The 25,896-nt window shown below is 43.2% G+C and overlaps 1 protein-coding gene across 4 annotated transcripts in view; it reads left to right on the forward strand.

Annotated features, from left to right (window-relative positions):
• LOC309559447 (HLA class II histocompatibility antigen, DM beta chain-like) overlaps positions 1-25,896 on the forward strand; it is a gene marked incomplete at its 5' end in the record, with an annotated part of 164,143 nt that overhangs the window by 74,747 nt on the left and 63,500 nt on the right. The window contains one exon of one of the 4 annotated variants that reach the window (XM_082262712.1): positions 877-1,193. The exons of the other annotated variants lie outside the window; for them this stretch is intronic. Of the gene's footprint in view, positions 1-876; positions 1,194-25,896 lie in introns of those variants that run through there. 4 annotated transcript variants of the gene reach the window in all.

The raw sequence follows: 25,896 nt of genomic DNA on the forward strand, positions 1-25,896 counted from the left end.
GCTGGAGAAGAAATTTTCAAGGTAAGTATTTCTTCTAAAAGGTAAGTGTGACCCGGGACAGATCAGAGGCTATCCATTATGGAATGTACTATTTTTAGCTGGAATGGGGTATTTTTAGCTCAAATTGACCCCCCGAGGCCGGAACTCCGCTTTAAGTCCATATACCTAATTTCGCAATGCTCATAGACACATCGGCTTATGCGTTTCGAGGTTACCCTCTACTTCAGAGCCTTGTCTGGATGACTACTGGAATAGCTGAAGGACTCTTATGGTCCGATTCCATGCCTCTCAGCCTGGTGCTGTCACTTTGCAGATTGTTCTCAGAGACATTAGAGGAGAATCTGCAAAGTGACAGCTGTCAGGATCCTCTCTCGTTCTGGGACGACGTCAGATGAGGGAGGTAGTTAAACAAACACTTTATTCTTCTACTTACAAACACCGTTTTTCCACTTACTCATTGAGTGAGGCACTGGTGATGTAACCCTGGCCTCACTGATGCATCCTGGGAAGTTCCTGTCACATGTCTCAGAAGGCCAACCCAGAGTTCCACAAAGTAAAAGGAGATGGATTCAGCTGCCCTTAGTGAAAATGGCCACCATAAATAGGGATGTGGAGGAAAAAGAAAATAAAGTATGGAAAGAATAAAAAGCTGCAATTATCTATAAGTATCTGATTGTAGATTGTTATTCCTAAACATTTCCAATGTTGCCTTTGTTGTACTTTTTATGATAGAGATGAAGTTCCTCTTTAAAATGCTTTACAAACAATAGATATCATGTACTGGTATAATAAAATACAGAGGAGGAAATGGACTCAGAAGGCAATTTCTAGGCTGGATTGAACATTTAAATAAAATTTCTACTTCTATTCCTGCAGGTCTCGGCAGACATGTTTCTCTTATCACTGAGGAAGAACTCCGCACAGACTACACTTAGTTCCTGGTGTGACCGAGGCCGTTTCTTGTGTCTCTGGGGACAATCACTGTGTGAGAGATGTCAAAAAAATTCTCCAACAAACCCATTTCTTCATACACCGTCATTGCGGATAACTTATGTTTAGTTTAGAAAGTCAGGACTCTGGCCATCCACATCTCCACCAATGAAGTTTTATCTATAAGGACATTCCTGGATCATTTTAGGTACCAGCAAATCAGCATGCTCCAATCCCAGAGCGACCTTCTATTTCTAAATACCTAGTACATTGGGATGATATTAAAATCTGAAAGTCAAACTGTCTGAGATACCCAGCCTGTCGGATACTCCCTTTCATTGTAAAAACTGCTGGAATTATGAAGAAGCTGATAGGTTGTTATGGAACAATACGAACTATTCATCTTTCAGACACTGTTATAAATGAAGGCCATTATTGGATGTTTACTATTCACTTTATGTTGTTTTAGCTTTTCTTTGACTACTTTGTGTTTTTCTAACACTCCTTTCAGTTTTTTGTGGCTGGGGCTCATGCTTTAGTTACAGATTTACTTGGTCTACACTTGATCTTTTTGTTCATTATAATGTGACAGATACAAGCATTGCAAAGTTCTGGTATTCATGATATCACTAACCCTATATAAAAGCCTCTTTTTTGTGTTCCTCTTAATATTGGTGGGTGGGTTGGTTTAGCTCATCACTTCATACATTTTTGCCCATCCAGAGGCTTGTCTCCATTATACTGGGAACACAGACAGGTGCTAATTTCCAGAAACACGTAACTTTTTATTAACCACTTAAGCCCCGGAAGATTTTACCCCCTTCCTGACCAGGGCCTATTTTGCGATTCGGCACTGCGTTGCTTTAACGGACAATTGCGCGGTCGTGCGACACTGTACCTAAACGAATTTCACATCCTTTTTTTCCCACAAGCAGAGCTTTCTTTTGGTGGTATTTGATCACCTGTGCGATTTTTTGATCATGCGCTATAAACAAAAAAAGAGCGTCAATTTTGCAAAAATAACAATATTTTTCACATTTTTTTATATGAAATTCCCCCAAAAAATGTAAAAATCAAATTTTTTTAAACATTTTTGGCCAATTTGCTTCCTGCTATATATGTTTGGTAAAAGAAATCGCAAAAAGCGTATTTTGATTGGTTTGCGCAAAAGTTATTGCGTTTACTAACTAAGGGAAAGATTTTTGTAATTTTTGTTGTTTTTTTTTTTAACAAGTAATGGCGGCAATCTGCGATTTTTTTTTGCGGGACTGCGACATTACAGCGGTCAGATCGGACCCTTGATTGACATTTTTGACACTTTTGGGGTTACAAGTGACATTAATACAGTAATCAGTGCTATACATATGCACTGTTACTGTAAAAATGACACTGGGAGGGAAGGGGTTAACTTTATTGGAGAGGGAGGGGTTAAGTGTGTCGCTAGGGGCGTGTTTCTAACTGTGATTGTCTGTGGCTACTAGTGTAAGAACACAGATCAACGGTCCTACATAGTAGAACCGTGTGATCTCCATTCTTGCACAGGGGAGAATGACAGGCGGCTGTGTTTACATTAGCCGCCTGCCTTTCTCCCGCTCTAACGGACAATCGCGAGTGCCCGGAGGACATCGGGGTCCGTGAACAAGCGGGAGTGGGCGCGCGCCTCCGGCGGCGCGCTCGCTCCCCAGGGCCTCACAGGCTAGCGACGTAGACCTACGTCGCTTTGCCTGTGAGGGGCTGACTGCCGACGTAGATCTACGTTAGGCAGTCGGCAAGTGGTTAAAGGAATACAATCACAATTATGGCACAAAAAGTGAGTGTCTGTTAAAAAGGGACTAACCCCTTTAAAAGTCCAATGTAAGAAGTCACTCTTATGTGCAGCTCCTCAGAAAGGACCTGGTGGATCCTCCAATCATAGCACTAAAAACAGACCAGCAGGGGGCGCAACACAAGCAAGGGCGCTACACTCAGATAGTTGTGCCCTTGGCTTGTCCATTTTATAATGACAGCTTTTTATTGCATTTATGAAATGAACTCTCACAGATGTGAACTTAAAGTGGGAGTAAACTCCCATTTCTGACTTGTACCTATAGGTAAGCCTATAATATAGGTAGTGTAAATTAGGGATCGACCGATTATCGGGGGCCTGCAGTTACCGATATTGCCGATATTTCAGGAAAGTGCTTGTACCGGAGTGATGCCTGCAGCTAGAGGCATCACCCCCCTTACCGGCGTCCACAGCTGACGGTTGGCTGTCTTGTAATGACAACCGATGCGGCTGAGAAGCCGCTCGGCTGTCATTACAAGGAGCGGGAGGGGACATCCCCCCCCCCCCATCCTGGGAGACCCGGGCATCCTATCTGCACGGCCGCCAAAGAGAAGACCCGATCAAAGCCGAATTCGGCTCTGATCGGGTCTCCATGTAAAAACCCGGAAGGGATGTCATGACATCCCTTCAGGGTACTCTGCGCCAAATTAAGAAAAATGACCGCATTCAAAACAGCCAAACTTGGCGTTTTGAATGCTTTTAAATGCAGAGGAGGGATTTGGGGTCTAATAGACCCCCAGATCCCTCCACAAGAGTACCTGTGAAAAAAAAAAATGTTAATGTACGAAAATATCGGCCAATTCCGATATCCGATGACCAAAATATCGGTACCGGTCGATCACTAGTATAAATATCTCTTAAACTTGCACCTCTTAGGAGATATTTACTGTATATTCAGCCGATGATGTCATCGACCCCTGTGCTGTGAAGGAATGGTTGCCCAGCCTGTTCTTTCAGAGTCCTGTGCCGTAAATGCCAGCACCCCCACGCATGCGGGGGAGTAACGTCATCGCAGCTCCGGCCACTCGCATAGCCGAGTGATGATGAAAGCTGCCTCCAGTGGTGACAGCGTATCACTGGAATGCTTTGTTTTCAGGTAATTTTCACATAATGTGCTAGTATGTGATGTATACTAGCACATTATGCCTTTACCTTACAGGTAAACAAAAAAAGGAGAAATTACCCAGTAGTTTACAACTGCTTTGAGCAATTTGGTGACTAAACAGATTAACCAGTTGGGTGCCAGAAATACGAACGTAAGTTACTCACTAGGGAGAGAGGCTTTGGAGAAATCAAAGATGGAAAAGGATCTGGGGGTCCTAGTAGATGACAAGCTCAGCAAGAGCATGCAAGTGTAATATAAAAATTTGGTCCTAAAGGTGGACTATACCTTTAAAAACACAATGTGCAGAGCCCGCTCATGGTATAGAGCAGTGATAGCGAACCTTGGCACCCCAGATGTTTTGGAACTACATTTCCCACGATGTTCAGTTACACTGCAGAGTGCAGGAGCAACATAGGAAATGTAGTTCCAAAACATCTGGGGTGCCAAGGTTTGCCATCATTGGTATAGAGTTTATATAAAAAGTCTACACACCCCCGTTAAAATTTCAGATTTCTGTGATGTACAAAAATGAGACAAAGATAATTAATTTCAGAACTTTTTCCACCTTTATTGTGATCTATAAACTGTACAACCTTTTTGAAAAAAACAAACTGAAATCTTTTAGGGAGGAGAAGTAAAAATAAAAAACTAAAATAATATGGTTGCATAAGTGTGCACACCCTCTTAGAACTGGGAATGTAGCTGTGTTCAGATATAAGCAATCACATTCAAACTCATGTTAAATAGGAGTCAGTACACACCTGCCATCATTTAAAGTGCCTCTGATTAACCCCAAATAAAGTTCAGCTGTTCTAGTAGGTCTTTCCTGACATTTTCATAGTCCCATCCTACAGCAAAAGCCATGGTTCACAGAGAGCTTCCAACGCATCAGAGGGATCTCATTATTAAAAGGTATCAGTCAGGAGAAGGGTACAAAAGAATTTCCAAGGCATTAGATATTCCATGGAACACGGTGATGACAGTCATCATCAAATGGAGAAAATATGACGGTGACATTACCAAGAACTGAACGTCCCTCCAAAATTGATGAAAAGACGAGAAGAAAACTGGTCAGGGTCAGAGAGGCTGCCAAGAGGCCTACATAAGCATTATAGGAGCTGCAGGAATATCTGACAAGTACTGGCTGTGTGATACATGTGACAACAATCTCCCGTATTCTTCATATGTCTGGGCTATGGGGGATAGTTGCAAGATGGAAGCCTTTTCTTACCAAGAAAAACATCCAAGCCCAGCTAAGTTTTGCAAAAACACATCTGAAGTCTCCCAAAAGCATGTGGGAAAATGTGGTATTGTCTGATAAAACCAAGGTTGAACTTTTGGCCATAATTTCAAAAGATAAGTTTGGCACAAAAACAACACTGCACATCACCAAAAGAACACCATACCCACTGTGAAGCATGGTGGTGGCAGCATCATGCTTTGGGGCTGTTTTTCTTCAGCTGGAACAGTGGCCTTAGTCAAGGTAGAGGGAATTATGAACAGTTTCAAATACTAGTCAATATTGGCACAAAACCTTCAGGCTTCTGCTGAACATGAAGAGGAACTTCATCTGATACCACTTGACTGTGTATTTATTGTCAGACAGAAGTAGACACTGCTGGTTTGTTTGCTCTCTTACTTATTCTTCCTTTTACCTATGTTTCTATTGAAATATATCTTTAATAAAATCAGATTGAACTAAGAGGAACTTCATCTTTCAGCATGACAACGACCCAAAGCATACATCCAAATCAACAAAGGAATGGCTTCACCAGAAGAAGATTAAAGTTTTGGAATGGCCCAGCCAGAGCCCCGACCTGAATCCAATTGAAAATCTGTGGGGTGATCGGAAGAGGGCTGTGCACAGGAGATGCCCTTGCAATATGATAGATTTGGAGTGTTTTTGTAAAGAAGAGTGGGCAAATATTGCCAAGTCAAGATGTGCCATGCTGATAGACTCATACCCAAAAAGACTGAGTGCTGTAATAAAATCAAAAGTTGCTTCAACAAAGTATTAAATTATGGGTGTGCACACCATATTTAAATTTTTTATTATTACTTCCCTCCACCCAAACGATTTCAGTTTGTTGTTCAATTGAGTTGTACACTTTATAGGTCACATTAAGTCCCCGTTCACACTGGGACAACCTGTCAGGTGATCTGGTCGCCTCACAGGTCACCGTAGGTCGCCTTCCATAGGGAAGCTGCGGACCCGTTCTAATAGGAGCGACACAAGTCGCTCCGACTTAGAAAAAGGGTCCGGAGCTTCTTTGGGGCGACCCGGAGCGACCGTCATAGACTTCAATGTTATGAAGTCCGTGCCGGCCGCTCCGAGGTCGCGGGCGAGCAGCGCGCCGCGACCTCGGAGGTCGCCCCGGGAAGTAGCGTCGCTGCTATGTGAACGGGGCCTTAAGGTGGAAAAAGTTCTGAAATTATTTACCTTTGTTTAATTTTTTTACATCACAGAAACCTGACATTTTAACAGGGGTGTGTAGACTTTTTAGATCCACTGTATATGTGTGTTTCAGTAAAATATCTACAATATTACTGGCTGTTAATGCACAATACTGTATATTTTATAATCTGTAAAAAATGACCGTGTAGGAAGGCCCATACCCCTAATAATCGTATACAAAACCAAAAAAGAAAAAGATGGGGCTTTGGAAGGCCAGTTGGGAGAGGGAGGACCAACAAATTACAACAATTTAAAAATAAATATTTATTGCACGGTAATTTTTTACATATATTTTATAATCCTTTTTTTTAAATAATTTTTTAATTTTATTTTTACGAACGTAAAATACGAGAATGCAGTTGACAAGGAAGGTGCCACAACATTTGGCCAATATACCAAAACAGGGATAAAACCAGGATGACCAGTATTCTTTTTGATGGTATAATTTAGGATTGAGCTGGTGGTACTGTGTCTAGCAGTAAGCACTAAGCAGTGCCTGTTGGACAGATGACGGTCGTCATAATCATTTTGTAATTTAGCCTACTGATTTTAAGATGTAAAATTTATTTCTGGGATTTTCAATAAAATTACATTGACTGTAATATTATTTATTCGAATACCATTGTACCTCAAACATGGGAGAGGGATCTCACCCTCCTCATCATTTCTGTCATTTGATAACACATTATGAAAATTTGCATTAGGGTCTCTTCTGCTGCAGACTTTACTGTGCAGATGGTACATAGCCAAAATCAGTGCAGGGGCAAGCTCCTGTGATACTCAAGGCCAGGGTGGGAAAATGTCCCCCCCCCCCCCCAGCTCTATTCAGTGCTACAAAAACGAACGTAATTGAAAATGATAAAAAAGATGGGGCAATGGAATGACGGAATTAAAAAATATGAATTGTACAAATTTTAACAACAAATATGGGGATTAAAAAGACTACAGGCATACCCCACTTCATGTACCCTCACTCTACGTACACTCGCGACTTGTACGGATACCTTGGTGTCTATGGGAAATATTGGTCAGCTTGGCATGACACTGCTCCCTGTCTTTAACATTGGCGTCTATGGGAAATGTTGGTCAGCTTGACATGGCACTGCTCCTAGTTTTTAACATTGGCATCTATGGGGTCGATAAGCTTGCCTAAGTAATCTACCATGTCATAGTCCTGGGTCCCTTAACATGCTCCCCAACTTATGGTTCAGGAGCAGTGCCATGTCAATTTGAACCAAGATTTCCCATAGACGCCAATGTTACATGTTAACAACCAGGCGCAGTGCCATGTCAAGCTGACCAGGATTTCCAACAGAGCTAGTGTATTTACATGTATTGAGAAATGAAAAAAGGTATTGCTTCACTTTAAGTACATTTTCGTTTTACATACATGTTCTGGTCCCATTGTGTACTTAAAAGTGGGGTATGCCTGTAATTCGGTATAACTACAAATGTTATTTTGATTTGTCCCTTTTATGGATTTATGTATCTGCACAAATCATTTTTTTAAAGTTTGGTGCTACAAACACAAAAGAATGCAGTTTAAAAAAAATTCAATATAAAATTAGTTAATTAAAACAAATAAGTTGAACATAGGGATGGTAAGGGGCTAAAATGTATTATTTTTGTCTCGCATAACAGTAACTCATGAATGAAAGCTACAATACAAACTTTCAGGCCAGGTTTGCAATGTATTGCACAGTTGCCAGAGTGCTTTATCGCTCCAGCAGCATTCAGTTCCAAGCTGCAGTAGGGGGCAGTGTGGTGCATGATTCAACGCATCACATGGCCTTTTCTTTTTGGACAAACTTTATTTGAAATGTACAAAATGTGAACTTCGTTCATGGCAATGCGATACTCTTTGCTGCCATACAGTGCCATGTGATTCTGTGTGGTGCATGTCTACATTTTATCGCAGCATCCAGAGGCTGCATTGCAGTGTGAATGGGACACATAGGAAACAATTGTTTTCTGTGTGTTCTTGCGGTGACAGACCTTTTACAATGTAGCAAAACATCTGTCACCGCACAATGTGTGAATTAGCCCTCAATCATAAAGGAATACAAAGCAGGACCGAGCTGTCAAAGTGATAACTCAGTCTTGCAGATTACATATGGAGAACATGGCTCTCCCTGTGTAATCAGAGATCTATGACTGCTGCAAGCTTAGATCTCCAGATACAGAGCAGGTGGCTGTGACACTGACAGCAGAGCAGGTTGCCACTATTTACAATGGGAGAGTCACAATCTCTCAGTGTAATCTGGATGACTGTGCTGCCAGTTTGACTAACCACTTAAGGACCGGGCCTATTTCTTACACGTGTTGCTTAAAAGTTAAAATCAGTACTTTTTGCTAGAAAATTACTTAGACCCCCCAAACTTTATATATTATTTTTTTATAGCAGAGACCCTAGAGAGTAAAATGGAGGTTGTTGCAATACTTTATGTCACACCGTACAAACGCAATTTTGTTGGAAAAAATACACTTTAAAAAAAAATAAATAAATAAGAAAACAGTAAGGTTCGACCAATTATTTTCTATAATTTGAAAGATAATGTTATGCTGAGTAAATTGATACCTCACATGTCATGCTTCGAAATTGGGCACGCTCGCTTAATGGCGACAAACATTGATACTTAAAAATCCCCATAGACGACACTTAAAACATTTCTACAGATTAGTTTAGAGTTACAGAGGAGGTCTAGGGCTCAAATTATTGCTCTCGCTCTAACGATCGCGGCGATACCTCACATGTGTGGTTTAAACAACGTTTACATATGTGGCCGCTACCGACGGCTCCGGTAAGTGGGGAAAATGACCGGGAAGCGGCAGGAGGGGATGGGCAGTTGTCCCGCCGCCCATAAAAGTGATCTCGTGGCGAACCCCCCGCTGGGGCCACTTTCATTTTAAAGTGGAGCGCCTGCCATGTAGGAAAATACTGGGGATATGGCTGCTATCTGCTGCAATAACCACGGTATTTAAGGTCAATGTAGCGACATAAATACACGGTTGGCACTCCGGATGTGGCTAAACAGTCAGAACAGAACATGGCTGGGTGATGCAGAGGCAGGAAGGGCAGCACAGTGTCCATAGGAGGTGTCTTTTCTTCCACTCCCTTCAACTGACCCTGCCTGAAATATATACAAACCCGATTCCAAAAAAGTTGGGACACTGTACAAATTGTGAATAAAAACAGAATGCAATAATGTGGAAGTTTCAAATTTCAATATTTTATTCAGAATACAACATAGATGACATATCAAATGTTTAAACTGAGAAAATGTATAATTTTAAGGGAAAAATAAGTTGATTTTTAATTTCATGGCATCAACACATCTCAAAAAAGTTGGGACAAGGCCATGTTTACCACTGTGTGGCCTCCCCTCTTCTTTTTATAACAGTCTGCAAACGTCTGGGGACTGAGGAGAAGTTGCTCAAGTTTAGGAATAGGAATGTTGTCCCATTCTTGTCTAATCCAGGCTTCTAGTTGCTCAACTGTCTTAGGTCTTCTTTGTCGCATCTTCCTCTTTATGATGCGCCAAATGTTTTCTATGGGTGAAAGATCTGGACTGCAGGCTGGCCATTTCAGTACCCGGATTCTTCTTCTACGCAGCCATGATGTTGTAATTGATGCAGTATGTGGTCTGGCATTGTCATGTTGGAAAATGCAAGGTCTTCCCTGAAAGAGACGACGTCTGGATGGGAGCATATGTTGTTCTAGAACTTGGATAGACCTTTCAGCATTGATGTTGCCTTTCCAGATGTGTATGCAACCCCATACCATCAGAGATGAAGACTTCTGAACTGAGCGCTGATAACAACTTGGGTTGTCCTTGTCCTCTTTAGTCCGGATGACACGGCGTCTCAGTTTTCCACAAAGAACTTCAAATTTTGATTCGTCTGACCACAGAACATTTTCCACTTTGCAACAGACCATTTTAAATGAGCCTTGGCCCAGAGAAAACGCCTGTGCTTCTGGATCATGTTTAGATATGACTTATTTTTTGGCCTATCGGGTTTTAGACGGCAACGGTGAATGGCACGGTGGATTGTGTTCACCGAAAATGTTTTCTGGAAGTATTCCTGAGCCCATGTTGTGATTTGCATTACAGTAGCATTCCTGTATGTGATGCAAATTGGTCCTCCAGCTGTTCCTTACATGTACATTTAACTTTTCCAACCTCTTATTGCTACCTGTCCCAACTTTTTTGGAATGTGTAGCTCTCATGAAATCCAAAATGAGCCAATATTTGGCATGACATTTCAAAATGTCTCACTTTCAACATTTGATATGTTATCTATATTATATTGTGAATAAAATATAAGTTTATGAGATTTGTAAATTAATCCATTCCTTTTTTACTCACAATTTGTACAGTGTCCCAGCTTTTTTGGATTTGGGTTTGTAGTTTGGTGGCTTGGCCCTTTAAATGAAGTGTTCTACTAATTCTGCAGGTATCGACATGAGTCAGACTTTTGTTGCTCCGACTGAATTCTGACATAATCCATTCTTTTTTTCATTCAAATTTTTTTGGCTAGGCCAATGTATAATGATTTCCACACACATTTCTGCAGCTTTAGTGGAGAGTGTTAATCTATGACTGCGGTTTCTGTTGTAGATTGTTCTATAAAGTTTAAATAATTCTGTACAGATCAGTGAATGATGTTATTGCCGTATAAATAAATCAAAATTATAATAAGTATTTATTTCTCTTGACTTTAATTTTAAAAGGCAGATCCTCTTTTTTTCAGGTACCGTAAATATAAAATATTATCAATTAATTTTGTTAGCGACTGTGTTAGATTAACCAGTTCCGGACCGGAAGGATTTTCCCCCTTAATAATCAGGCCATTTTTTGCGATTCAGCACTGACCGTGGACTGCGGAAAATTGCACGGACATGCAACACTGTACTGAAATAAAATTTATGTCTATTTTTCCCCCATAAATAGAGCTTTCTTTTGGTGGTATTTGATCACCTGTGTGATTTTTATTTTTTGGGCTATAAGCAAAAAAATAGAGCGACAATTCTGAAAAAAAAACAATATTTTTCACATTCTGCTATATAACATTCCCAAAAAAAATTTAAAAATCAAAAATTTTCATCCTTTTAGGCCAATTTTTATTCTGCTACATATTTTTGGTAAAAAATAAAAAAAATCGCAATAAGCGTATTTTGATTGGTTTGCGCAAAAGTTATCGCGTCTACAAACTAGGGGAAAGATTTATGTCATTTTTATTTATTTATTTATTTACTAGTTATGGCGGCGAGCTGCAATTTTTAGCGGGACTGCGACATTGCGGCGGACAGATCGGACCCCTAACTGACATTTTTGACACTTTTGGGGGTACCAGTGACATTACTACAGTAATCAGTGCTACAAATATGCACTGTTACTGTAATAATGACACTGGCAGGGAAGGGATTAAAGCAGAGTTCCAGCCTCACACACTCACCTGTCCAATGGTCCAGCAATGCGGCCGCCCGAAGCCTCGCTCTTCTCCCTCTCTGCTCTGCGGCGCCGGCATCACTGGTGTGGGCACCCGGCTGTGACAGTTTGCGGCTTCACAGCCGGGTACACACTGCGCATGCGCGAGTTGCGCTACGCGTTGTGATTGGCCGGCAATCTTCTAGGACCTCTGACATGTCCCAGAAGATTGCAGGGAGGGAGGGGGAGAGGAGAACTTCCGCTCAGGGCTCTGCGGCACTCCGAGCGGAAGTGGGAGCGGGTACCTGTCAAAACTAGGTCCCTCCTCCCCCCCCAAAAAAATGACACGCCAAATGTGGCATGTCAGGGGGTAAAACTACCTAAAGCGGAAGTTCCACTTTTTGGGTGGAACTCCGCTTTAACACAGTGGTGATTAAAGGGTTGCCTAGGGGAGTGTTTTCTAACTGTATCAATGTGAAATGACCACAGAGACCTGCGATCCTATATAGAAGGATCACATGAGCTCTGTGATCATTCCAGGGAGAAGAACGGTCAGCTGTGTTTACAACAGCTTACCTTCCTTCTCTCTCAGCGGGGAGCGATCGCAGGGTGCCCGACAGCAATCACGGCCACCGGCCCCGTGGATCGGCATCCTTGCTGCCTAGTGGCCTGCCCAGCACCACGTGCATGGCCGACGCCGGGCTACGTTGGTTCCCGCAGGAAACTGTGTGGCGGGCGGTCAGGAACCTGGTAAAGACTTCTCCTTCCTCTGTAAATCTCTTTGTATGGTTTCAGTTGGATACATCTTACATGAAAAGAGAAGTCTACTGCTCTGCTCTCTGCTTAGCTAACTCACAGTGCTCTGGGAGTCTTTTGTTATGTATTACATGTTGTTTGAAAAATAAAATGTAGCACCCCCTAGTGTTGCTTAGAGTTAGATTGTTTGTCAGTGTAGATAAATTGTTCAGGCTTGGCTGGCAGCCAAGCCTGTGTGTTTTTTTGGGTCAGGGTTGAGTGACTCAGGAAGGCTGGTTGACTCACAGGTGGCAGCATCTCTGATACCTTCTACTTCTGGAAACTAGCAGAAGATTCCAGAAGAATGGGAGTGTAAAGAGAAGAGGAGCTGCCTGGAGTATTCATGAGGGCCCTGACCAATCCCCAGCAGATGGGTTGTCATGGAGTTCTGGTTGACGCTGGAGCTTGGAGCTGTGTTTACTGCTTGCTGATCGCCGCAAGTAGATATACTGTGGCGGTCAGCCCCGTGCAGGCAAAGTGAGGTATGGGTATGTCACTCGCCTGTGAGCCAATAGGGGGCGAGCGCGCCGCCGGAGGCACGCTCCCGCCCCCGCTCGTTCACGAACACCTCCGCGCGGGTCCGCCGGTCACTCGCGATCATCCGTTACAGAGGGAGAAAGGCAGGCGGCTAATGTAAACAAAGCCGCCTGTCATTCTCCCTTGTGTAACAGCACAGATCATACGGTCCTGCTATGTAGGATCGTAGATCTCTGCTGTTACATGAAAAGCCACATCCAATCACAGTAAGAAGCACGCCACTAGGGATACACATAGTCACTGCATCACTAATAAAGTTAACCCCTTCGCTGCCAGTGTCATTTTTACAGTAACAGTGCATATATATAGCACTGATTACTGTAGTAATGTCACTGGTACCCCCAAAAGTGTCAAAAATGTCAGTCAAGGGTCCGATCTGTCCGCCGCAATGTCGCAGTCCTGCAAAAAAAAAATCGCAGATTGCCGCCATTACTCGTTAAAAAAAAAACAACAAAAATGACAAAAATCTTTCCCTTAGTTAGTAAACGCAATAACGTTTGCGCAAACCAATCAAAATACGCTTATTGTGATTTTTTTTACCAAACATATGTAGCAGAAAACAAATTGGCCAAAAATGTTAAAAAATTTAGATTTTTACATTTTTTGGGGGGGGGAATTTCATATAAAAAAATGTAAAAATATTGTTATTTTTGCAAAATTGTCGCTCTTTTTTTGTTTATAGCTCATGATCAAAAAATCGCACAGGTGATGAAATACCACCAAAAGAAAGCTCTGTTTGTGGGAAAAGAAAGGACGTCAAATTCGTTTAGGTACAGCGTCGCACGACCGCACAATCGTCTGTTAAATTCACACAGTGCCGAATCGCAAAATGGGGCCTGGTCAGGAAGGGGGTAAAATCTCCCAGCTGATGAGAACATCTCTAACAGGCCAAAGAAGACACTGGGCTTAGCCTATGGAGGTGATACGGTGTATAATTGGCCCTGTGCAGAATTTTGAATTGCACTAACCTATCTCGTATGGAAACCATATATTTAAAAGGGGAGTCGGTCCCATATATCCGTCCAATCATCATCAAAATCAGGATATCCCAAGACAGGTCCAGGAGGGAAGATACTCATTAATGACAAACATAGGTTGTTCCAGATCATCTGACCTAAGCAACGATTCAAGTTCAGAACATTCCATATGTATAGTGGTCTAGGAGGAAATTGACAACCAAAGGCATGTGAAACCTGCATGTATCGGAAAACCAATGAACTGGTAAATTATATTTATTACAGAGGAGAGAGTAAGGCGTCAGTGTCCAATTCTCCACAATATGTGAATAAAGTTTAATTCGAAATCTGGCCCAGCCATGGGGGTTTGGTATGGTAAAACAGTGAGGTAGGGAGGGGTTGTTCCACAACAGTGTATGTGGGTAGAGGGACGTACTAGGTGGCTGCCTACAGCCCAAGCCCTACCGCCAGGCTCATAGAGTAGTTTCCATGGAGGGAGATAGTTGATAAGGAGCCTTGGGACATTTATACAAAAATAGGTGTAAAACTTCTAGTGACTGTAGCATGGCTTCTATAACCGTTGATAGGTTGGAAGTATCAGGACAAAGCCCCCAGTATGCTGCTACTAGTTGTGTGGCAATGTAGTATTTGTGGAAATCAGGCAAGACCAACCCCCCCCAAGGGTTTAAAGCAAAGGCATAGTCAATTTTTACCATGGGCGACACCCCCCCCCCCCCCCCCCAGAGGAAGGAGGACAAAGTCTGGTTTAGTTGAATAAAAGAAGATCTGGGGAGAGCTGCGGAACAAATATGTGAATTTAGGTAAAATGTTCATTTTGAACAAATTGATACATCCTATTAAAGATAATGGAAGATTCCCCCATACATTTAGTTTAATTTTAACCTCTTGTAACACAGTCAATAAAATGAGAGTAATAAAATCAGAACTGTTTCTAGAGATGACAACCTCTAAATACTTAAAGAGAGCCACCCAATGCAGTGGAAATTCCAGAGAGCCCATGAGGGGGCATCCGAGTCAATGGGGACCTTCTGTTCTTTGTAATTCACCTCTTCGGGGACAGTACAGTGACCTGTGTAAGACCTATGTTCAATCAGAACTGGTTGGTCCGACCAGATTCTAGTAGGTCCCTCAGCTTCATTTGCTAGGATTAATTAAAGTGGAGAGAGTGGGGGCAGCTTCAGAATCTACTTCTCAAACTCAAGGAGAACAGCTGATGGTGACTTATAAGTGGTCAATGTTACCTTAAGGTGGTTGTAAAGGCAGAAGGTTTTTTTTTTTATCTTAATGCATTCCATACATTAGGATAAAAAGCCTTCTGTGTGTAGCAGCCCCTCTAATACTTACCTGAGGTCACTCTAGATCCAGCGATATTACAGGAGTGTCTCAGCTGCCCAGGACTCCCCTCCTCATTGGCTGAACCAGCAGCTTGGAGCCATTGGCTCCCGCTACTGTCAATCAAAGTAAAGCCTCGTACACACGCGTCGCAAATTGGCAGGGAATTTTCATCCAACGACCGATCTGCTGATTTTCGGCTTGTTAGTATGATGCTTCCGACAACCGACTCCGACTTTTCGGCCGAAAAAAATCTGGTGTGCAGGCTATAAAATTTTTGTCTGCCGTCAAAACACGTCCGATTTTCGTGCAGTCAGTACAGATTTAGACAGGGAAAAATCTGATGAGCAAGTCTGGGCATGCTCAGAGAAGAAATAACACAAAGAAAGCAAACCAACACATGACATCACTTCTGAAGTAGAATTTTGTTGGGCGAGAAAATTTGTGTGCAGTCTAGGCACATTCCAACCAACAAAGCACCACTCTGGACAAAAGACGGTCGGGCGATAATCGTTGCGTGTGTACGAGGCTTAAGTCAGCCAATGAGGATAAAAATGGGTGGGGCCAGGCCACGACTCTGTGTCTGAATGGACGTAGGAAGCTGTGGCTTGGGTCGGTTGCACTCAACAGGAGGGAGGGGCCAGGAAGAGGGACCCGAGAAGAGCAGGATCTGGGTTGCTCTCTGCAAAGCCATTAGAAGGGGAAGGTAAGTATGACATGTATGTTTGTTTTTAACCATAAAAAAACAAGACTTTACAATCACTTTAATGGGTCCGTTGTTCTAGGTGTAGTGGATGCCCTGTATGGGCAGAGGAGGGGATTTGAGTTTTGTCTGCTTCAGTCCACTTAAAGGTCTCCACCACACCCTCAACCATTGACTGGACAGTGAAAGGAGCAGCACATTGATGAGCTCATCACTCCATCAAACTGGGTTCACACTATTGCGAATTAGATGCAGGTTTCGCCGTGTCAATTCGCATGTCAGGAGACTGTGACCGGCTCTCTATGGAGCCGGTCCATGTATCTCCGGAGCGGCTCCGGTGCGAATTGCACAGGAGTCCCATGCGTCTTTTGGTCCATTTCAAGTCCGAATTCAGCCAAAAAAAAAATCGGACCTGAAAACTGTGAACAGGGACGCACCAGACCCCTGTTGTGAGCTGATCTGTGTAGCAGTGTGAACCCAGCCTAATGCCTCGTACACACGCAACGATTATCGGCCGACCGATCGGCCGTCTTTTGTCCAGTGTTGTTGTGTTGGTTGAAATGTGCTCTAGACTGCACACAAATTTTCTCGGCCAACAAAAACCAACTTCAGAAGTGATGTCATGTGATGGTTTACTTTCCGTGTGTTTTTTCTTCTCTGAGCATGCCCAGTCTTGCTCATCAGATTTTTGTCTGCCGAAATCTGTACTGACTGACGGAAAATCGGCCGTTGTGTTGATGGCCAACAAAAATTTTATAGCCTGCACACCAGATTTTGTTCGGCCGAAAAGTCAGAGTCGGTTGTCGAAAGCATCATACTAACAAGCCGAAAATCGGCCGATCGGATGTTGGCCGAAAATTCGCGGCCAACTATCGATGCGTGTGTACGAGGCATAACACTGCTCCTTTTATCATGTTCCTTGCTTTTGAAAACAACTGATTGGCTCCTTGTGCAGCTTCTCCATTCCCCTCTCTGAGCTGTGCTGTAGAGGGATTTCCAGAGTAACATTCAGGTACCTACACTGATTTAAATATTAAAAACAATAAATGTACAGAACAGAATTATGTGTCTTTTTTATTTGCCTGGAGCTCTGTTTTAAAAAGTGCCCTTAATTTACAGCTCAACACACAGGGGTGGATTTACTAAAACGAGTGCACTCAAGAATCCATGCAGCTGTGCACGGTAACCAATCAGCTTTGGCAATAAAACCTGGAAGTTGATTGGTTCCTATGCAGAGCTGCACCTGATTTTGCCCTCTTCAGTTTTAATAAATAACCCCCACATTGTTAAGGCAAAAATGAAAAACATTCTGTACTATGAGATTTGTTTGGGATAGCCAAAAACGTAATGAAGCTTTTGGGGATATAATAGGATAAAATCGAATGTATATTGCATCATGTAATAAACATCTCATACGAACATAACATTCAGACAGATAAGGGTTTTGCTTGTAAAATGTAACCACTATATCAACGTATAAATAACATTTTATATAGGCTTTAACCACTTTAAGACTGGAAGGATTTGCCCCCTTAATGACCAGGCCCTATTTTGTGATTCAGCGTTACTTTAACGGTTAATTGCGCGGTCTTGCGACGCTGTACCCAAATAAAATTTATGTTCTTTTTTTCCCATAAATAGAGCTTTCTTTTGGTGGTATTTGATCACCTGTGCGATTTTTATTTTTTGCGCTATAAACAAAAAAAAGCGACAATGTTGAAAAAAAAAAAAAACATTCTGCTATATGACATTCTCAAAAAAAAAAAATTAAAAATTAAAAATCAACATTTTTTAACATTTTAGGCCAATTTGTTTTCTGCTACATATTTTTGGTAAAAAAGAAAAAAAATTGCAATAAGTGTATTTTAATTGGTTTGCGCAAAAGTTATCATGTCTACTAACTATGGGAAAGATTAATGTAATTTTTATTGATTTTATTTTTACTAGTAATGGCGGCGATCTGCGATTTTTTGCAGGACTACAACATTGCGGCGGACAGATCGGACCCCTGACTGACATTTTTGACACTTTTGGGGGGACCAGTGACATTACTACAGTAACCAGTGCTAAAAATATGCACTGTTACTGTAATAATGACACTGGCAGGGAAGGGGTTAACCATATGGGTGATCAATGGGTTAAATATGAGCCTAGGGGAGTGATTCTAACTGTGAGGGGGGGGCGTGGCGTGTCGTGGCTTGTGAAATGACCATAGAGACATGTGATCCTACATAGAAGGATCACATGAGCTCTATGATCATTTCAGGGAGAAGGACGGTTGGCTGTGATTACAACATCCGACCGTTCTTCTCTCTCAGCGGGGAGCGATCACGGGTGTCAGGCTGAAATCGGAACCGCCTGACCCATGTATTGGCTTCCCCGCTGCCGAGTGGGGGCAGGAGCGTGCCGCCGGCGGCACGCGCTCACCCCCTAGCTTCCCTCGCGCGACCGACGGTTTGCGCAGGAGAGCCACCGTACCGCAGTAAATAGGCGGCGGGTGGTCAGGAAGTGGTTAACTTGTTACAATAATTTCAAAGGCCCCTTTCACACTGGCACTCGCCCCCAGCCTATCTTTCCACCAATTCCCAATGCAGATGACAGGTCTGTGTCTGCTCTGCTTATGCAGAGTGGACAAGGACACAGCCTGCTCTCCTCTATGGGCAGTCAGATGTAAATAGACAGCCGTCCATTTACAACCAACTGTCATCTGATCCGCCAGACAGATGGAGGGTTTACCTGAAAAACAGACAAGTGGAACCGATTAGAACATTCGTGGAAAAGGAGCCTAATACATTTCAGTTTAATGATATACAGTAAATTAGTCTTTGATTCATCGTTGCAGTAGTCATATTTTAGGTGTATATGTTTTAAATAGGAAGCTGCTTTAGTAAATAGTAAGAACTATTGGGTTTCTACTGCTGCCTGGCACTCCATTAGAAAGATTTCCTCTTACATAGGCTCCTTTTACAAGGGCAGCCGGGGGGCAGTAAAACAGGTGGTTGATCCACATTTTTACTTCCTCCTAACCACCGACCTACAAGCAGACATGGTGCCACTTGGATCAGTACGCATTGCAATGGCTGCAACAGGCCGCAACACTTTGCATTGAAGTGCAGAAATTTTAACACAACATGATGAGTTTCTCAGAACTCTCTCATGTAAGTGAATAGGGCCATGCCAAAATCACAAGTCATACACTTGACCACTGCCAGGACAAGGCCATCCAGCACCCAGGGCAAAGATGCCAAACTGTACCCCCCATCCCTCAGGGTTAGGGTCATGGTGCCCACATCCCTCCAATAAACCATTTCGCCCAAGGCAGCTCCCCCTCCTGCCCACCCCTTGTCCTGGCCCTGCAATTGACTCACAGTTGCGGCATGGTCTGGCAAGACAAAATTGACATTTGCCAATTTAGAAAACCTAAAGAGGCAACAGAAGGTGGCAGTATTCCTTCCCGAACACATGTAAACCTCATTTCCCCGTACTCTGAAAAGTGATCCACTGCAGACTGCTTTTCAAGGAGAAGGGAGATACAAAATGTCACTAGTATAAAAGGAGCCTGTCTCAGTGACACCAGTTCCAGAAATGAAGTGAGGGAAAATCTGCAACAGGGACACAGACAGAAATAAAAAATACTCAAAGGGGATCTAGCCTTTACATACTTTTCTAAAAATAAAAATATATATATTTTATTTACAGGTGTGAAATTTCTGTCTGACAAAACTGTCCTCGCAGAAATGTTTCTGATGGACCCCTGAATATCCATAAATTTTAACTGGAGTTCTAATCCTCATTATCCAATACTGAGAGAATAATTGCTAGACATGCACTGATTTACAGCTCACTTTATGTAATAAAAGATGGTTGACACATCTAAAATAAAACAAGTTCTTTTTGCAATCCTTCAATAGTCTTCCCAACCACTAGCGCAAACAGCATTCTTCTGCCCCTCACCATAATGGAGAAGTATAGCTTCCATATTATTCTAATCCAACCTTGGGCATCATTCTCTCTAGATCAAGTATGGCTTCCTTCTTCTAGGGATAGACCGATGTGTTTTTTTCAGGGCCGATACCGATATTTTGGCCATTACATATCGGTATGGGCCGATATGGCCCGATATTTTGTAAATTTAAAGTTTTGAAAAATAAAGACAATTTTTGACACAAATCTGGTACTGAACATGTTAATTTTTGTTTAATGCTTAATGGCTGGCTTGCTGGCACCCTGTGGTGGCTGGCTGGCACCCTGTGGTGGCTGGCTGGCTGGCTGGCTGGCACGCTGTGGTAGGTGGGTGGCTGGCTGATACAGGGCTTGTGGGCAACTGGCTGGTATAGTGCCTGTGGCTGGCTGGTACAGGGCCTGTGGGTGGCTGGCTGTCTGGCACCCTGTCTACGGGTGGCTGGCTGTCTGGCACCCTGTGGTGGGTTGCTGGCTGGCACAGGGGCTGTGGGTGGCTGGCTGGTACAGTGCCTGTGGCTGGCTGGTACAGGGCCTGTGGCTGGCTGGTACAGGGCCTGTGGGTGGCTGGCTGGTACAGGGCCTGTGGCTGGCTGGTACAGGGCCTGTGGGTGGCTGGCTGGTACAGGGCCTGTGGGTGGCTGGCTGGTACAGTGCCTGTGGCTGGCTGGTACAGGGCCTGTGGGTGGCTGGCTGGTACAGTGCCTGTGGCTGGCTGGTACAGGGCCTGTGGCTGGCTGGTACAGGGCCTGTGGGTGGCTGGCTGGTACAGGGCCTGTGGGTGGGTGGCTGGTACAGGGCCTGTGGGTGGCTGGCTGGTACAGGGCCTGTGGGTGGGTGGCTGGTACAGGGCCTGTGGGTGGCTAAAATTTGGGGGAGCATACCCATGTATTTCCAAAGCTGCTGCAGCTATGAACCAAAAGACATGTATATTAAAAAGAATAGCGCGCAAATGCAAAAGAAATTACTACCAAATCCGAAGAGAGTCCATAAATAAAAATGGGGGTTTGGTCCCACCATATGGCCATATAGTGCTCAAGCCCACTACTGCGTCAAAGTACCCCATTATCAGTGGGTCCTACACTATCCATGAAAAAGAGATAAATCCAGCCTTTCTAACCCTTGGAGATAACACTCCTTGCTGGGAAAGATGTGCAAATGCACTACAGGGGATTCCTACTATATCCACTTGATCGTGGACACTGATTGAGTACAGGTGTGTGTGTGGGGGGTGGGGAGGGCTGCTCAACCTCGATAGTCTGGTCAGACCGAATACATAATAAACAGGCAAAAAATTTGGGGGAGCATACCCATGTATTTCCAAAGCTGCTGCAGCTATGAACCAAAAGACATGTATATTAAAAAGAATAGTGCGCAAATGCAAAAGAAATTACTACCAAATCCGAAGAGAGTCCATAAATAAAAATGGGGGAGCCCTCCCCACCCCCCACACACACCTGTATTCAATCAGTGTCCACCATCAAGTGGATATAGTAGGAGTCCCCTGTAGTGCATTTGCACATCTTTCCCAGCAAGGAGTATTATCTCCAAGGGTTAGAAAGGCTGGATTTATCTCTTTTTCATGGATAGTGTAGGACCCACTGATAATGGGGTACTTTGACGCAGTAGTGGGCTTGAGCACGATATGGCCATATGGTGGGACCAAACCCCCATTTTTATTTATGGACTCTCTTCGGATTTGGTAGTAATTTCTTTTGCATTTGCGCGCTATTCTTTTTAATATACCTGTGGGTGGCTGGCTGGCTGGTGCAGTGTCTGTGGCTGGCTGGTACAGGGCCTGTGGGTGGCTGGATAGCTTGCTGATACAGTGATAGAGATATACGATCCTACATAGCAGGACCGTATGATCTCTGCAGTTACACAGGGGAGAGTGACAGGCGGCTGTGTTTACATTAGCCACCTGCCTTTCTCCCTCTGTAACGGACGATCGCGAGTGACACGCGCGGGGGTGTCCGTGAACGGGCGGGAGCGCGCCTCCAGCGGCGAGCGCTTGCCCCCTATTGGCTCGCAGGCGAGTGACGTACCCATACGTCACTTTGCCGGCACGGGGCTGACCGCCGCAGTATATGTACTTGGGGCGGTCGGCAAGCGGTTAAGGGATACTTGAAGTGATAGGATATATTTGATGGAATTCTGATGTACAGGGATGAGCTTTCCCAGTTTGATTTTTTTTCTCCCCCTTTATTTTTTTCGGGGGTTTTAGTTTGGGGTCTGATTTATAATTGAGAAAATAAATCTTAGAGAGTATGCTGATATAAACAACCAACTTGGGGAAATTATAGTAAATGTGATGTTGTGGACTTTGATAAATTAAAATGTGAGTTTGTATTTTACTTTGGATGATAAATGTTATCATGGTTGTAAATTGTGTGGTTAATAACAAATAAAGAAATAATAAAAAAAAAAAAAGGTACATTCTTCCAGGCAGGTGCCTACTTTGTTTTGTGTTGTGCTACCATGTAACATCTCTGTGAAGTGAACCTTTAAATATTTGGCTGATGCACGTAGGGGTTAATGTATTTGGTGACATGGTTTCCCTTGCATACGTGTCATTAAAACCACTTGCCTTCTGTGCACTTAAACACCCTTCCCATCCAGGCCAATTTTCAGCTTTCAGCGCTCGCACACTTTGACTGACCATTGCGCGGTCATGCTACACTGTACCCATATGAAATTTTTATCATTTTTTTCACACAAATAGAGCTTTCTTTTGGTGGTATTTAATCATCTCTGGGTTTTTTATTTTTTACAAAAAAAAAAAAGAAAAAAGACAGAAAATTTTGAAAAAAAAAAAAAGTTTTTCTTATTTTCTGCGAGTAAATTTTGAAAATAAATTTTTCTCCCTCACTGATGTGCGCTGATGAGGCGGCACTGATGGGCACTGATAGGCTGCACTGATGGGCACTGATGAGGTGGCACTTATGGGCACTGATGAGGTGGCACTTATGGGCACTGATGAGGAGGTACTAATATGCCGCACTGATAGGCAGCATTGATAGGCGGCACTGATAGGCGGCACTGATAGGCGGCACTGATGAGCACTGATAGGCGGCACTGCTGGGCACTGAGAGGTGGCACTGAGAGGTGGCACTGCTGGGCACTGAGAGGCGGCACTGACGGACGGCACTGATGGGCACTGATAGGCGGCACTGATGGGCACTGGCGGATGGCACTGATGGACACTGACGGGTGGCACTGATGAGCACTGATGGGCGGCACTGATGAGCACTGATGGGCAGCACCATCAGTGCCCACACTCAGTGCCCATAGTGCTGCCAGTCAGTGCTCATCAGTGCCTAGATGAGCAGGCACTGATGGGCACTGACTGGCAGCACTATGGGCACTGATTGTGGGCACTGATGGCGGGCACTGTGGGCACTGATGGGGGGGCAATGTGTGTGTTTTTTTTACCTTTAGTAATCAGGGCACTGGTGATCAGTGCCCTGATTACATTCCTGTGTGTCCCCAGCGGCTGTCGGCTCCCCCTCCTTCCTCACACTGCAGTGTCTGTGTGAGGAAGGAGCGCCGGCGATGAGAGATGATCTCATATGTTTACATATGAGATCATCTCTCATTGGACGGCTTGATCACGTGGTGAATGACCGCTGTGATTGGCCATTCACCACGATCTGTGATCGGCCGTGTCCAAGGGACACGGCTGACACAGATTCTCCCCGATGCACGCTCGCGGGAGCGCGCAGGGAGACTCTTTCTGGGAGGCCGTTTAAAAACGGCCTCCCGAAAATTCAAGTCCGCGCTGCAGTCGTATATAGGCTGTAGCGCGGATGGCAGGAAGTTAATAAAGCAATCACTGTAATCAGTGTGGCTGCAATTGCCGTGTTAGGTAAATTTAGTTGTGCTGACTGTAATCAGTGCAGCTGCATGTGACAAATTATGTCTGCTCAGTGTTCTCATCTGCTTCCTGTTTTATTGTTTCTTCTGCTTTCCAGAGAACTGTAGAACTCTCTGGAACATAGATGTGGAGCAATGCAAATAGCAGAACAATGAATATTTATACAAAAAATGTAGAAAAATCAATCCCAAAAGAGATTAGCAAACAGGGAAAAGGGACGTTGCGATACCAAGAAAACGTAATGGAGAATGTAGATGCAAACATATATAAAAATTATCTTTTTATTGGGTCTAAGTAAAAAGCAGTACGCTATAGTAGCATCACAAAATTCTAAGTACAAAAACATAATTATTGCAACAAACATTAAAAATGTATAAGATTCCAAAAATAGTGCAAAACATCACTCATATACAACAGGACATCTGGACTCCAAGAACTCCTACGTGTTTCGACCGAAGGTCTTCTTTTGGGGGTACATATTCGTCCAGAGTCTTAAACCATATCTGTATATATAACAAAACAAATAGATAACACATTCATGGAATAGCATCAGCAATTTAAACAAAAAGGGGGGACAAAAAAGTCCACCCCACGTATATATTTATATACGTTTGACGCCATATTTTGTTTTTTATATTCTGATTAGGACCATATTGCTCATCTTTGCCTCAGTCCCTTGTGGGTTCTGGTTCGGGCCCCGGCGTTTGGTTGTCTCCCCCACAGATCACTCAGTTACAGCCACAACATGTGTTTTTTAAAGTAAGTAAGTTTCATCTATATATTAATATATAATGGACATAAATATTTTTGGGGTGGACTTTTTTGTCCGCCCTTTTTGTTTAAATTGCTGCTGCTCCATGTATGTGTTATCTACTTGTTTTGTTATATATACAGATATGGTTTAAAACTCTGGACAAATATGTACCCCCAGAAGACCTTCGGTCGAAACGCGTAGGGGTTCTTGGAGTCCATATGTCCTGTTGTATATGAGTGATGTTTTGCACTATTTTTGGAATCTTGTACATTTTTAATGTTTGTTGTAATAATTATGTTTTTGTACTTATGATTTTGTGATGCTACTATAGCGTACTTCTTTTTACTTAGACCCATTAAAAAGATAATTTTTATATTTATACATTTGCATCTACCTTCTCCGTTACTTTTCCTTGGTATCGCAACGTCCCTTTCCCCATTTGCTAATCCGTTTTAGGATTGATTTTTCTATATATGGTTTTGGGATAGATACCACACTTTGTAGTCTAGAGTATTATTTTAGAATATTTTTACAACTCTGGCCAATCCCAGGGAGGGTGGCCCTGAAGGCTGATGGGAGTCTGTATAAATACTCTGAGACACAGAGCTGTTGGGTCTTATTCTGCAGAGCATAAGTTCCGTCTGGAGGGCCTGCTGCCCTATGGACAGCCCTGGCCATGTGCTTGCTGTTCGTGAGGCCTCACTTGGGCTTACTGAGCAGCCTGGATGCAAAAATCACAGCGAGCTGACTGAGGGGCCGTCGTCTGAAGATCTAGTTTGGTATCACAGGAGAAAGGTGATTCATGGATGTTAGAAGTTGGCAAACAACGTTCTGAGGACATTTGCGGGTACAGACTGCTGTGAGAGATCTTAGAAACATTTGGGCTGCTGTCACCTGTCCTGAGGAAGTGAATTTCACGAAACGTGTAGAGCACATTAGGATGCAATCTCTTTGGTTTTTATTATGTATTCAGATGTTTGTCTTTACATTATTATATGCCCATTATGGATATATACTATCATGATTTTTTATCAAACCAATTTTACAACTTTAAAAATGTGCTATGGCTCAACTGTACCATCTATGTATAAAAATGATCTGACAAATTGTTTCAACTAGGATGCAATATTGTTACCATTTGCTGAATAGATTATTTATAAAATACTTGTTTTTATTACATATCCATCCTCTTTTGTATACATACATTATGTCTATGTGTA

This window comes from Pelophylax lessonae (genome assembly GCF_965119305.1).
Source record: "Pelophylax lessonae genome assembly, chromosome: 7".
Lineage (NCBI taxonomy): Eukaryota > Metazoa > Chordata > Amphibia > Anura > Ranidae > Pelophylax > Pelophylax lessonae.